General features: G+C 53.5%; 1 protein-coding gene across 1 annotated transcript in view; it reads left to right on the top strand.

Annotated features, from left to right (window-relative positions):
- Nucleotides 1-13,750: 13,750 nt before the first annotated feature.
- Nucleotides 13,751-14,968, top strand: part of LOC146829968 (GTPase IMAP family member 7-like) — a 55,098-nt gene continuing 53,880 nt past the window's right edge. Inside the window, exon 1 of the mRNA XM_085604224.1 lies at nt 13,751-13,792. The gene's annotated coding sequence lies outside the window, so the exon portion shown is untranslated. The remainder of the gene's footprint in view (nt 13,793-14,968) is intronic.

Here is a 14,968-nt window from a genome sequence, read left to right as displayed (position 1 = left end):
GTCGAGCCGCGACAAGGTCAGCTGGGCTCTGATGGTAATGTTCAACAAGGTCGGGCCGCGACAGCGTCAGCAGGGCCCCAAAGGTTCATGAAGGTCTTTAAGCACGGTGGAGCCGCGACGTCGGCAGCAGGGCTCAGAGGGTGTGTTCAGGGTGAGTCTTCTTCCGTAGGGTCAGCCGCGATCCGATCAGCAGGGCTCTTGACTCCAGGATACAACTGCTGTCCTGTTGTCGGGTCGCCCCAGATATAGGACTGGAGCCCTTTGATGTCCGGACCCTTGCGCCCGGAGGGGGCGGAGAGGCCGAGTAGGGAGCGGCCAGACGCCCAGCAGGAGAGGCGCCAGGCCCCAGAGAGCTGTGGGGCGATCGCACCTAGGTGTGGAAGGACGGTTGGGGGTCCCATCGATACTGCCCTCCGCCGGGAGTGGGAAGGGCTCACGTGGTATCCCCCGGGCCAGGGGTTGGTGTCTCGATGTCGGGCCTCGCTGGGACCGAGGCCGGGTAGAGCAGGGTCACGCAGGTGGTCACGTGGAGTGACGTATAATCCAAAATGGAGGAGCCCCGAGGTGCATGGGACCTCGTGCGGCTTAGCGCGGGGAAACAGGACCACGCCACGAGGCCGGCTCACACATGCGTTCCCCCAGCTGAAGGCAGGGAGAGTCACCCATCTCCTTGGGGGTTCTCCTCGCCGAGGCGGAAGAATCGGGACAGGCCGTCAGCATTGGCGTGGTCGTTGCCGGGCCAGTGTTCTACAGTGAAGTCCATCCCTTGCAGCGAGATGGACCAGCGTAACAGCTTGGGGTTCTCGCCCCGCATTTGCATGAGCCACTGCAAGGGCCGGTGGTCAGTCTGGACCTTGAAGTGGGTGCCGAAAAGGTAGGGCCGGAGCTTCTTGAGAGCCCATACCACAGCGAAGGCCTCCCGCTCGATGGTGCTCCACCTCTGTTCTCGCGGCAGCAGTCGGCGGCTGATAAAGGCCACCGGTCGGTCGAGGCCCTTGGCGTCCAGCTGGGAGAGGACCGCCCCGACCCCGTACTCCGAGGCATCGGTCTGGACTACAAATTCCTTGCTGTAGTCAGGGGCCTGTAGCACAGGGGCAGCTCACATGGCCGCCTTGAGAGCATCAAACACGGTCTGACAGCGGGGCGTCCAGTTCACCGCCTTGGGTTGTTTCTTTGAAGTGAGCTCCGTAAGGGGGCCCACAATGCTGCCATAATCCTTGATGAATCGTCGGTAGTAGCCTGTGAGGCCTAGGAAGGCCCGGACAGCGGTTTGGGTTGCGGGGGGCTCCCACGCCTGGATGGCGTCGACTTTTAACTGGAGGGGCACCACCTGGCCACTCCCCACCTGGTGGCCCAGATAGGTCACAGATCCTTGACCGATCTGGCATTTACTGGCCTTAATGGTGAGTCTGGCTCTTTGGAGAGCGGCCAGGACTTCCCCAAGGTGTCCTAGGTGCGCGGCCCAGTGGTCGCTGAAGACAGCAATGTCGTCGAGGTAGGCCGCGCTGAAAGCTTCTAGTCCAGCCAGGACCTTGTTTACTAGCCTCTGAAAGGTCGCTGGGGCGTTCTTCATACCGAAGGGCATTACCCGAAAGTGGTAGTGCCCATCGGGGGTGGAAAAGGCTGATCGTTCTTGGGCGCCGGGAGTGAGCTTGATCTGCCAGTACCCAGCGGTGAGATCAAAGGTGCTTAGGTAGCGGGCGGCCCCTAAGCGATCGATCAGCTCGTCTGCTCGTGGCAAGGGGTGGGCATCGCTCTTGGTGACTGCGTTCAGGCCCCGGTAGTCGACACAAAATCTGAGTTCGGGGGCAGTGCCGGGGGTGGCGGCCTTCGGCACCAAGACTACCGGGCTGGCCCACGGGCTGTCGGAAGGCTCGATGACTCCGAGGGCGAGCATCTTGGCGACCTCGGTCTGTATGCAGGCTCGGACTCGGTCAGGTACTCTATAAGCGCAGTGTCGTACAGGGGGGCTGTCCCCCGTGTCCACGTCGTGGACGCACCAGGGGGTCACCCCGGGCGTGAGAGAGAAGAGGGCAGCGAAGGGTTGCAGCAGCTTCTGGCAATCATGGCGCTGTTCTGGTGTCAGGGTGGCGGAGAGGCGGACGCCCTCCAAGGAGCCGTCTTGGCCCGAGGACCCCAGGAGGTCTGGTAGGGGCTCGGAGTCACTTTCGCCCCCATCGTCGGTAGCCAGCAGTAGGCTTAGTTCAGTTCGGGCAAAGTGGGGCTTGAGCCGGTTGGCGTGCAGGACCCAGAGGGGGTTACTCGGGGACTCCATGTCCACCAGGTAGGTGACGGGGCTCTTCCTCTCGACTACCTTGAAGGGCCCGGTCCACTTGTCCTGCAGGGCGCAGGGGTCCACGGGTGACATGACCCAGACTTGCTGGCCCGCTCGAACTCGATGGCTGAGGCATTTTCGTCATACCAGCGTTTCATGTCTTCTTGACTGGCTTCGAGGTTGGCTTCTGCCAGGGCCCGGAACTTCCGAGTCTGGTTCCGCAGGGTCAGGAGGTACCGGTAGACGTCGGGGGGGGCATCTTGGACGTTCGCCTCCCAGCCCTCCTTGACCAGGCTGAGGGGCCCTCGGACGGGGTGCCCATACAACAGTTCGAATGGGCTGAAGCCCAGGGATTTCTGTGGTACCTCCCGATAGGCGAACAGGAGGCAGGGCAGCAGGACATCCCATCTCCTCCTTAGGGGCTCTTCCAGGCCCTTGATCATCCCCTTCAGGGTTCGGTTGAACCGCTCGACCAGTCCGTTCCCCGGGGGGGGTAAGGGGTGGTGAATTTATAGGTGACCCCACATTGTTGCCAGAGGGATCTCATGTACTTCGAAATAAAGTTCGTACCCCTGTCGCTCACCACTTCTCGGGGGAACCCCACCCTGGAGAAGATGCCCATCAGGGCCCGGCCCACCACTGGAGCTGTCACAGTTCGGAGGGGGACGGCCTCTGGGCACCGGGTGGCGTGGTCGACCAGTACCAGGATGAAGCGGTGCCCCAGGGCGGTTCGTGGGTCGATGGGCCCCACGATGTCGATTCCCACTCGTTCGAACGGGGTGTGGACGGCTGGAAATGGTTGGAGGGGGGCTTTCACTCATCCCCCAGTCTTCCCGCTAGCTTGGCAGGTCGAGCAGGACCGGCAGTGCTGGTCCACGTCTCTTCTCATTCGGGGCCAATAGAAATGGGTCACTAGGCGGCTGTAAGTCTTGTCCCGCCCGAGGTGTCCGGCGAGGGGCACGTCATGTGTCAGGTTCAGGAGGAACTCTCGAAATCGGAGGGGGACCACCAGCACCCGGCCGGCCCCTAGTTCGGCGACTTTCTGCTCGCTATACAATAAGTCATTGTCCCAATAGACCCAGTGGGGTCCCCCGCAGCCTGGGCAGCCGCTTGCTGTCGGGCCCCCTCGAGGGACGGGCAGGCCTTCTGCTCTTGCTGGAATTGTTCGCGGGTGGGGCCCCCGTCGTGGTGCCACTGTGCCAGCTCGGGGATCTCGCTGAGGGGGGCGGCCTCGTTGGGAGAAAGTTCGGATGGCCCGGCCTCCTCGTCAGGTTCCTCCGTGCCGGAGGAGGGTGATAGTTCGGGGCCCGTCGGCTTGTCGGGGGCCGTGGCAGCGGCTGGTTGGGCGGTCATGGACCGAGTGGTGGCGCAGGCCCACTCGGGTAGTCCTAGCATCCCCAGATGCTCTCGGCGTTCCACCTGTGCCCAGGGTGAGCTCTCTAGGTCGTTCCCCGGGAGGCAGTCCACTGGGGCGTCGTCGCGGACAGTTACTTTTAGGGTGCCGGACACTCCTCCCCACTCAAAGGGGATTCTGGCCATCCGGCACATGCTCTCGGTGTTGTCCGCGGTCCGGACAGGGCATAGGACATGCGGCAGGATTTGCTCGGGGGTCACCAGATGGCAGCGGACAGCGGTCACACTGGCCTCAGTATCCCGGAGGGCCCCGGCCCGTCGCCCATTGATGGTGACCCACTGTTGGTACTTCTGGGTGTTGCTTGGGATGGCGGCTCGGGGCACCATTTCTCGGGAAACCAGGCATACAAGTGACATGGCAGCTGGTTCCCACTCGGGGGACCCGTCGTCGCGGTTTTCCTCCTCGTCTTCTCCCTCCCCCAGGGCTGCTATTTGTCGGGGAGGGGGCCCAGCGGTCCCGTTCCGTCGGTTCACGGGGCAGGCCGGGTCACTTGCATAGTGGCCGGTCTGCTGACAGCCGAAGCAGGTCACTGTCGGTCGTGGTCCAGGCCGTGCGATAGGGGTCCCCCTTCGGCCCTGGGTCGGGGAAGTGTGGTTGGTTGCTTGACCTCGTGGCGGGCTTCTGGGCGGCCCGGCCGGGAATTCTCGACTGCGGTGGGACCCCCCTCCTCCGCCTCGCTGGCGGGGAGGTCCCGTGGTACTCCGTGTGTAGTCCCCCACGGGGTTCCGGGGGACCCGGGTGTTGACCCATCGGTCCGCTTCGGCGGCGAGCTTCCGGGGCTCGGTCAGTTTACTGTCCAGGAGGTGTTGCCTTAGTTCAACAAAGCAGTTGTTGGCGAGGTGCTCCCAGACAATGAGGTCGAACAGTTCATTATAGGAGGTGACCTTGCTTCCTTTTATCCATCCTTCCAACGCTCGGCTGAAGAAGTCCACGTATTCGACCCAGGTGGTACCGGGGAGCTTCTTGCAGTCCCGGAAGCGTTGCCGGTACATCTCGGCTGATAGTCCGTAGCGTGTGAGTAGGGCTTCTTTCATGTGGTCGTATGAGGTCATCACCGCGTCGGGGAATTGCAGCAGGGTCTCCCGGCCCTCGTTGAGGAACCTCCCCCATAGGCCGGCACCCCAATCCTTCCGGGGTACCCGATGGGAGGTCATGGCTACTTCGTACGCTCGGAACCATTGCTGGATGTCGTCATTTTTATAGTACTCCTTGACGACATCCTTGGGGATGTGAACCTTTGGCTCGGTCAGGGGCAGAGCGTCCCGTGCTCCGGGGTTGCTGGTCTCCCCTGTTTTAGCTTTTAGTTCAAGTTCCTTAAGGCTCCTCTCGTGCTGGAGGGTTAGCCGTCTCTCCTCTAGTTCCCGATGCCGTTTCTTTTTCTCGATTTCCTCTTGCAGCCGTAGTTGCTCCAAGGCTATCTTCTTCTCCGCCAGTAGGAGCTCACTGTCCAGCCGGAGTCGGGCGAGGTCCATTTCGTGTGTCCGGACCCTTTCCCGTTCTCGTATTTCTTCATGGGAAAGGCTGGTTTCTGGGACGGTTCGCTCCCCATCTGTCGGGGTCGAGGTCGGCAGGTTTCCGTCCCGGGCCGAGGTCCCTTTGGCTCGGGGTGGAGTAGTCTCGGGTTCTGCCCAGGCTTTCAGGGCTTTCTGCATTTCCTCCTTGGTGCCCAATCCTGTGGTTGGGATCCCTTTGTCCTTGCAGAATTGTTTGAGTTCTTTGTGGGTGTATTCTTCCAGTTTTTCCAACTGGAAGGTTGCGGCCACGGTTGCTTCTTGGCCGTCCATGGTTCCCTTTTTCTTTTTCCGTCTGGTCAGGTAGTGGGTGCGTTACTTGCCTGTACGATTGCGTCTGGCTCGGATCCTGTCGCTGGCCACCAAATGTTGGAGGGAGGACCACCGGGTAGTCGGAGGGACTATTCCGGGGCACCTTCCTACCGCAAAGTTATAGCCGAGCGCCGCTGAGAAGCCCCCTCGGGGAGATCCTTCTCCTATGATCGTACTAGGCCCAGTAATACCACCACACAGGACTCAATATCAGTTGCGTGACTTGGTTCTTTATCAGCAGTAATATGTTCAATATTTACAGTGGGATCGAGGGATCCTATAAGAGTCTCAATGTCTGTTAGAGGGATAGGGTAGCGGGACAGTCTTAGTACCAACCAGGTACGGGAGGGCTCTGCGCCAGACCTTGAGTGCTGGTCTCAGAGCGGCTCGGACGTGGGGAGCCGCGACAGCGTCTGCAGGGCTCGGGTGGTAGTTCCGCTTAGGTCGAGCTGCGACACAGTCAGCAGGGCTCCGGTGGTAGGTCCGCTTCGGTGGAGCCGCGACGAGGTCAGCTGGGCTCTGATGGTAATGTTCAACAAGGTCGGGCCGCGACAGTGTCAGCAGGGCCCCAAAGGTTCGTGAAGGTCTTTAAGCACGGTGGAGCCGCGACGTCGTCAGCAGGGCTCAGAGGGTGGGTTCAGGGTGAGTCTTCTTCCGTAGGGTCAGCCGCGATCCGATCAGCAGGGCTCTTGACTCCAGGATACAACTGCTGTCCTGTTGTCGGGTCGCCCCAGATATAGGACTGGAGCTCTTTGATGTCCGGACCCTTGCGCCCAGAGGGGGCGGAGAGGCCGAGTAGGGAGCGGCCAGACGCCCAGCAGGAGAGGCGCCAGGCCCCAGAGAGCTGTGGGGCAATCGCACCTAGGTGTGGAAGGACGGTTGGGGGTCCCATCGATACTGCCCTCCGCCGGGAGTTGGAAGGGCTCACGTGGTATCCCCCGGGCCAGGGGTTGGCGTCTCGATGTCGGGCCTCGCTGGGACCGAGGCCGGGTAGAGCAGGGTCACGCAGGTGGTCATGTGGAGTGACGTATAATCCAAAATGGAGGAGCCCCGAGGTGCATGGGACCTCGTGCGGCTTAGCGCGGGGAAACAGGACCACGCCACGAGGCCGGCTCCCACAGGTTTGGACTAGGCACAGACACTCTCTGCCTTCAGAGAACAAAGAGAATAGTAGTATAAATATTGGGGCCCAGACCCCAGAACATTAGATCACTTCTAGGGATCAAGATGACCCTTTGCTGAGGACAAGAACCAGAGAAACTGAAGGAGGAGACTACCCCTGTGCTGTGTGTTTGGGTGGTGGGCCTGCAGTGGTTGCTTCATTGCCAAAGAAAGGAGTAAAAGGATTGAGTGTGCTTTCATCATCTTGAAGAAGAATCTCCAAGGGCTTGAACTGTGCTTTCCTCCTGCCTGAAGTCTCAGGGATATAAAACTTCACCACCAGCCCGCCCTGAATTCCCTTGCTGGGAATTGAAGTGCCTGCTGTTGTCCTGAGCCTTCAAAGAGACAGTGTGTAGCTGGGAGCTGGAAGCGCAACTCAATGAAGAGAAGTGTGTCGCCGCAGCAGAGGTCGCCGTCGCATCACCGGAGAAGCGTGTCGCAGGGCCTGACGAGGCTCAAAAGTTCATCGAGTCGCCGCATGGCCATCGGGCATGCACGCATTGCATCTACATTGTCGCACCGTAACCAAGATGCCATTTTGTCTTATCGCACCGGAGCGACATCGCAACGAATCACACTAAGAAATCAGCGCGTCAACTCCCCACACAGTAAGGAAGCGAGCCTCAACTCCCTGCGCAGCAGTAAGGAACTGACACATCCACTCCCCTGAGTGTAAGGAACGGCGCATCAACTTCCCTGCGACCCTTTTTGTTTGTTTTGTATTATGCATCCCCGGTACTGTGAGAGTAAAGTGTTGCATTTACAATCTAAAGTGAACTAAGCTAATTCTACCATATTAAAGACTTATTTGGATTACAGTATTGTGGAGTTTTGTTGTTTGGTATTGTGTTACGTCTAGTAAAGATTACTTATTTTATTAGCTGGTGTGGTGTCCATTTGAAGTGTTTTCACTGTACTACTGTATGTGTTCACAAATGCTTTACACACTGCCTCTGAGATAAGCCTGTCTGCTCTTGCCAAGTTACCAAGGGGGTGAGCAGGGGTTATTTTAGAAGTGTAGCCCCGTACCCTGACTAGAAGCAAGGGTCCCTTTTTGGACAAAGGTACCTACCTTTGCCAACTAGAGACCCCCAGTTCTAACAGTTCTCTCTTATTTTCAAACTGGGCAACTACCTTGAAAAGGTTTGTAAACACACACAGACATGCAGCTGTGTGAGTGCCCATCACCTTTTTAGGTGTTTGCCCCTGGAAAGTCCACACTCGTTAGATTACCCTGTTTTGGACCAATTTTATGCTTGGGTAAATTCAGATAAAAGTCCAAGGTTAAAAACAGAAAAAAAGAACAGAAAGGGAGTGAAAAACAAACAATATAAAAAAGAGGTGTAACCATCGCCCTGGTGAATCCTCAATTCATCTTCTGTGCTCCTGCCCAGCAGCCCCTTGGTCTCCAGGTAGCTGGATTCCTTACATATGAGAGTTTGTCATCTAATTCCTCCTCTAATCATTCGGAACACATGCTCAATGGGAAGACAATTTGTTCCTGTCACTACAGTTTATCTCCTTGAAATGTCTAACCATCAGCCAGTCTAAGTCTCCATTGTCTATCGCTTACATGTGTTGTAGGATCCTCTTCTGGGCTGGTTGCAATATATCTCTTGTCACAGGAACATTCTAGAAGATAAGTCAGAAACTGTGTAGTACAGGTGAGGATTTGTGTGAGTATCCTTGCATCTTGACCGTATGGCATCTGGTACTCTAACCTGCTGTCCACTACATAGAAATAAGCCACAGAGAAACTTAACCTAACATTAGCCTCCTGTGTGATGTCACTTCGAACTAGTAGATATCTCTAAAAGCGGCCTCTTCTGTAGGCAAACCATGGTTTATCCTCCATTAAGAGCCCAGTTGCCAGGTGACTTGAAAATATATTTAATTTCCCATAAATGTCCTGTTCTACCTTCCAGTTGTTAGTGTAGGGAGGCGCTAAGCTCACAAGCTCAGCCTCACCAGTGTCATGGGCCGAAAAAGCATGGTATCTCCATACTTGCTCCTCACCCTGGCAACACCTCTATCAAGTCCCCATTCTGGATAGTCTCTTGCCCAAAACCTATGTAACATGTTTTCCTGCTCACAGTTCCGTTTCTCTTAGCCATCAGCAGTTCCCCATAAAAGATACCCCATTTGAGAGTTTCTGGGTGGCCGCTGAGGGTATCGAGAAGGCAGTTGGCTGTCGAGGGTTTCCTAACTAAGCTAGTAGCTAGTTTACCTTCCTTAACTTCTATAAGCACATCTAGAAACAGCCTATCAAGAACTGGCACCTGAAATTTGGTATAAAGGTGGAACAGAAAGTTCCAGCCAGTGTACACATATTTCCTGACAAGAAGCTTGGGGCTCTACCAATTTACAGATTTTGGGGTAACTACTCCCAACTCCACTTGCAATGTTTGTGTTCAGTAACCTGGAAAACTTTAAAATGATGTCTCCAACGGCCTGCATGGACCCTGATTTGGGGGACGGAACTAATTCACATTTCTAGAGAAGCTTTGGAGGGTACTTTGTCTGAGAAGGCTTTGCTCTAAAGGAGAGGAGCTGACATTGGGAGAGACCTTGAAGTAACCGTGCAGAGTAGGCAGCTTAATCAATACCTGAGTCGGAGGGTATTGGAGAACTCAACAGGGTGCGGGTCCAATATGAATATCTAGCGAGCATCAAGAAGCAACTAGGAAATTCTGACCACCTTCTGTTATTGGACTACAGACAAGTTTACCATTGCCACTGAAAAGATCAGCACCAGCTAAGGAGAATGCACTTACCAGAGGTGTTTACATCTATGACCCCCAAGGTGGGTATTTCTTGTTTAAGTAGTGGGGCTTGTTTAGGACACAAGGATCCCAAGCAAAAAAATCCAAAGGCTGTGGTCACCACAATCCTGCTTCCTGGTGCAACCTCCTCCCAACTGGCGCTCATCACTAAGGACCTGATTACGAGTTTGGCAGTCTTGAAGTGGGCTGCCACACTGCCGCTCCACTGCAGGACTGCCAAACTCGACCACCGGCCGTCAGACAGATTACAGGTTAGATCGTGGTCTGGCACGCGGTCCTTTGGCATTCCCACAGCGGTGCCTTTCGAAATGGCAATGCAATGGGAACGCCAAAGCCCTTTCCTGCATTGCATGGACTGTGAAGTCCATGCTATGCAGGAAAGGGGGTGCATGCACAGAGGGGGCACTCCATGTGCCCCACTGCATCCATACCCAGGCCTTGAGGAAACAGGGGGCCCAGTAGGGCCCCATTTGTGTTATCAACCACACCCTTTCCATGCGGGGCTCACAGCAGTGGCTAAGCCTGCGTTGAGGAAACTCGTAATATGTTTGAAAGTGCCGCAGCATCACCACCAAACATATTGTGGCCTCAAGACTGCCACACTGGGGATCACGATTCCCCGAAAGAAGTGGCAGTCCCAAAATGGTCTGACGGTCATACTCATAATACAGCGATCGGACCACTGATGCACCCCCGCCACCACACCTCCCCCACAGGTTTAGTGGTTGCCCTGCACCACCAAAATCGGTATCAGGCCCTAAGTAGTGCGTGTGCATGGACGAGTGGGTGAGTGGGTGTGTCTGTGTGTATGTGTAAGAGATCACTGAGTGTGTGTGGTATGGTTCTTTGTGTGTATTAGTGAGTGAGTGCACTTCTTTGGCTCTCAATATGGGTTAAGAGTGAATTGGAATTTATAGAAGGATTGTAATTAATTGCATAATTTTGGTACTAAGTCATCGCATACCATGGTTAAGTTACGTTAAAACACCTGGGGGCAGTGGGTAAACCTCAGTTGTTAAGTACCCCAGAGTTGATTAGTAAATCGGACATAGATTAGGCTAAAGAGGCTTTTAGATTAACTAGTTGCGAAGCTAGGCTACAAGTAGTTCAATCCAAAGATAGCTATAAGCACTGAGATGGTGAAATCCGGGAATACAATGAAAATGTACTTAACTTGAAACATGACTTCCCATCACAGTAGACGGCTAACTTACTTCTGTTTAAACCTATTTCCACAGCTGTTGATAGGGTGGCATAAGCCATCAGACTGTCCTTTTTGCACAAGTGACATGATTTCTGCACTAGACACTTTGCACATTGTTTTTATTTGCCCTAACTGTTTGCCTTAAGACCAAAGTATAATCGCCCCCTTGTTGTTCCCCTGGATTTTTATCAAGCGAGACCAGCCTTATTTTCCTTGCAAGTCTTGGAATCGCCAAACATGTGTTGCTTTTTAGCTCGGTTTTTGGCAGGGGTGCATTTTGACAACTTGAAAAAATTGACTGTGACCATGAGCTATTTAATAAATGTACTTTTCATGTGAATTGGTTAACATTTGATGAGATTAATGGTTTTAGGGGGTTCCTATTACTCACTACTTACATAGCGGACCCTGATATGGAGGTTTGTGTTTGTTAGGTTTTATTAGGATAAGCCCCGGCGCCTTTTATACAGTATTTCTTGAGATGTTTTGCTGTATGCATGCTTTTTTAGCACTGCACTTCTATCTTTTCAAAGGTTGCAATTTAAAAATGTGCAGTAATTTAATTCAGATATGCCTGCACATGTCATTAAAATGCCAGATGAGTTGTGGATGTTTCATTTCTTCATGTGCTTTTATGGTCTATTTAAGCTGAAGAAAGAATTCATTGAGTGCATATGGCAGTGGATGTGCGTCTTTTTGCATGTTGCTTTTTTGTGTGTGCGTGTGTGTATATGTTTGGTTTGCGTATGCGAGTCTGTGTGTCTGGTGCTTGTCTTTGTGCATTGTGGGAGTTGGGTACGTCTGTTACTGTGTGATAGGTGTGTGTTTGTTTGAGATCACAGGTCTGTCAGTGTGTGCTGTGTATGTGGTTGTGGGAATACCTTCATTTCTGCTCATTTTTTCCTGTATGTTTGCTGCAGTCTGCAGCACACACAGAAGGATGGAATCACCATCAATGAATATTTTTATGCAGGAAGGTATCCTTCCTGCACACAAACAATGATCCCTGCAATGCAGGATTTCTTGCACCATGGTACAAGGGTGCCTGCGTTGGCGCTAGGCAGCCTATTGCGCAGAGGAAAGCATAGGATGCGTTGTACTGTTGTAAATATGACACATCCCTGCACTTTCCTTATGATGCAGCTCGGTGCTGCACGATGGCTCGCAGCACTGCTCTGTATCATTATCTTGTAAACATGCCCCGGGGGGATATTTACAATGCCCCCGTGGCACATTTACCCCACCAGAGCACCACTTTTGTGACGCTCCGGAGGCGCAGTGTGCCGGCCCATATTTACAAGCCCACACAGAGTCCTACTATGAGGTACATTTACATGGAAATTGTGCGGCGCGGAGTTGCAGCACATTTTGCAGTGCTGTGCTGCATCATTTAAAAATCGCAGGGATGCGCCGTATTTACAAGAATACGGCGCACCCCTGTGTTTTCTTTTGTCCTGGTGCTAAGAATACCTGCCTAGAGCCAACACAGACACCCTCGCACCATAGTGCAACGGTGCCTGCATTGCAGGGATGGTTTTCTGCCACACAGGCCCCCTTGCACCATAGTGCAAGCATCCTTGCACCATGGTGCAAGGGTGTCTGTGTTGCAGGACGTGGTTGTTTATGTGCGGGAAGGGACACCTTCTTTAAAGGTGATTTGATCTTTCCATGTGTGCTGCAGAATGCAGAATGCAGCGCACATAGAAATATCTAAAACGAGGAGAAATGGAAGTATTTCTCCTCGTTGCAACAATCGAACTCCTGCTTTGCATGGCGTAAGTTTTTGGCGCTGCCTCAGATTCACGCCTCCTTGTAAATCTGGGGCAGCATGAAATGCAATGGGTGTTGTGGGAACGCCCACTGCAACAACCATTGCACGCCCCTTTGATGCAGATGTTTGTGTGAGAGGGATCCATATTTACGAAGCAGCATTTACCCACCCACAGTGGATTGACACCAGTTTGTAAATATGGAGCAGGACATTGCGCCACTGGAACGTTGGACAAAGTGACGTTGCGGTGGCGCAATCCCCTTGTAAATATGTCCCAATGTGCAGGAGCGTTCCATGGGCGTTGCCGTGGGTGTTTCTACACAACACCAATTGCTTTTGACACTGCCCCAAACTTGTGACATAGTGTAAATCTGGGGCAGCACCCAAACTAAAGCCATCAAAAAGCAGGTGTGATGAGGAGAAATGTTACCTTTCTCCTTGTTTTTTCCTATTTCCATCCATGTGCGCTGAATTCAGCAGCACATCGAGAAGAGGGAAAATACCTCCTTCGGTTGTTTTTCTGCAGAAAGATGTTACTTCCTGCCCACAAACAATCCTGCCAACAATATATCTACCCGTGCACCACGGTGGAGTGGCGCCTGCGTTGGCGCGCTGCTGCAGTTTGTGCGCCGGCTGAAAGGAGAGGAATGCGGCATAGCGTATAGATATGGTGCATTCCCGCCTCTCTCTTTCGGCATAGGGCAGCGCAGCAAGAAGGCTTGAACATTGTAAATATGCCCCTAGATTTCGAAAAAAAGGGGTTTAAACCGTTGTTTTGAGAAGGTGTGGTCTCACGGATAGAGCTGCCGAAGATATGAAACCAGGGTTCAAGCCTTGGGGTCGACTCCATGACTCTGGGCAAATCACTTCATCTCCCCGTGCCAACCGAAGAATGAACGTGTCCTTGTGGAACTGTAACTGGTGCTCATGTAAAGCGCTCCGATACCTTCGGGTCGAGTCCGCGCTATATAAATATGCAACAACAAAGGAGTAACAGCCATGGGGAGTGAAAAGCATATGCCTGAATGTGTAATGTAAATACGGTGCTATGTAAAGCGCTCCGATACCTTCGGGTCGAGTCCGCGCTATCTCAATCTGAAAGAAAAAATTGAAAGAGCGATTATCAGATGGCCCACCGGCCCCTCGATGTCACAAGTTCTTCAGTCTGTGCCCTGTGCTGCTCAGTGGACTCCTTGGGATTTGGCGCCATCGTGTGGATTCCCTGTGCAGGCATCAACTGTGTTTGAACTGAAAGTGACCAAAGGGCGTTCCTTCCAGCGCCTGGTATTTAAAGGAAGGGTTTCATGGAGCAGACACGCAGAAGCATCCAGTGAACAGGAAAGGCAGCGCGCGCTCCTTGGGTGAGTAAGGAGGGCCCTGAGGGAGTCAGTCGGACGGATCTCAGTTCATGGGGGTGGGGAGGGGACCGAGGCGATCGCAGGCAGTCATTTGAGTCTTTTCAGATGTTTCTCTCTCGCAGCCCGGACGCGTTTTGATCGAGTTGCGTTATTAAAGGAGATGCAACGCGCAGGAGAGTTAACACCAGGGGTTTCTTTGAATTTGCTAAACATGTATTCTACTCTCCATGAAGCCTTCACAGCCAGCAGCAAAGAGGGGTGCTTTTTAAAACGGGGCGCGCTGCCGGTGTAATTGAATGGGTGAACCCCGAAGTCTGAAACAGACTTCGGTAAAGTCAAGAGACGTGTTGTCCCGGGGACTCGAGGGTCAATGGGAGCTCTGTGCGCCCCTGTTTGACCAGATCAGGCGGGACAAAGGACAGGTGAGAATGTCAAAGAGTTCATTAAAGAAAAAATAATATAAAATAAAACTCAGCCATTGCATATCTAGCAGGGAAATGGCTCTCTGCTTCCCAATCCATAACTAACTATGGGGCATATCAGCAACACCCGGCGATAATTATCGCTCAGCGCTCTTAGCGCTAGGATCATTATCGCCGGCTAGCGTGGATTTTTATCGCTGAGATAGCGTGCTATTATCGACGCTTATCTCCTCAGCGCTAAAAATCCTAGCGCTAACTGCCTAACGTGAGATTATCGCTGGAAACCCAGCGATAATCTCATGAAATGTGGCGTTAGCTTGTTGATAGGGCCCCACAAACTTAGCCATGATATCCACCCTCCATAGGATATCATGGCTAAGTCAGTCCTGAAGCAGGTGTAAGGAAAGTAGCGATAACAGGGGTTATCGCTACTTTTCCTGACGCTATGCCTCATAGCGTGGGGCTTGATGATAGGAGAAATGTCGCTTAGCGACATTTCTCCTGTCATGTTAGGTCAGGAACGCCCACTTTGCATCTCAGGAGAGTTGCAAAGCTAGGCGTTAGAAATTCCTACGCGAACGCAAGTTTTCACGCGTTAGCGTGAGCTTGCTAATTATGCGATAAAATTATCACCGCTTTTCGGCCGAAAACGGCCACAAAAGCGGCGATATTTCTATCGCCTCGCCTTGCTGATATGCCCTATAAGTGACAACTCATTCTCCCAGGTTACATTTAACGAAAGAGTCTGAGGCAGTTC

This window comes from Triturus cristatus, chromosome 5_1 (genome assembly GCF_964204655.1).
Source record: "Triturus cristatus chromosome 5_1, aTriCri1.1, whole genome shotgun sequence".
NCBI lineage: Eukaryota > Metazoa > Chordata > Amphibia > Caudata > Salamandridae > Triturus > Triturus cristatus.
This window is presented reverse-complemented; position numbering and strand designations above follow the sequence as displayed.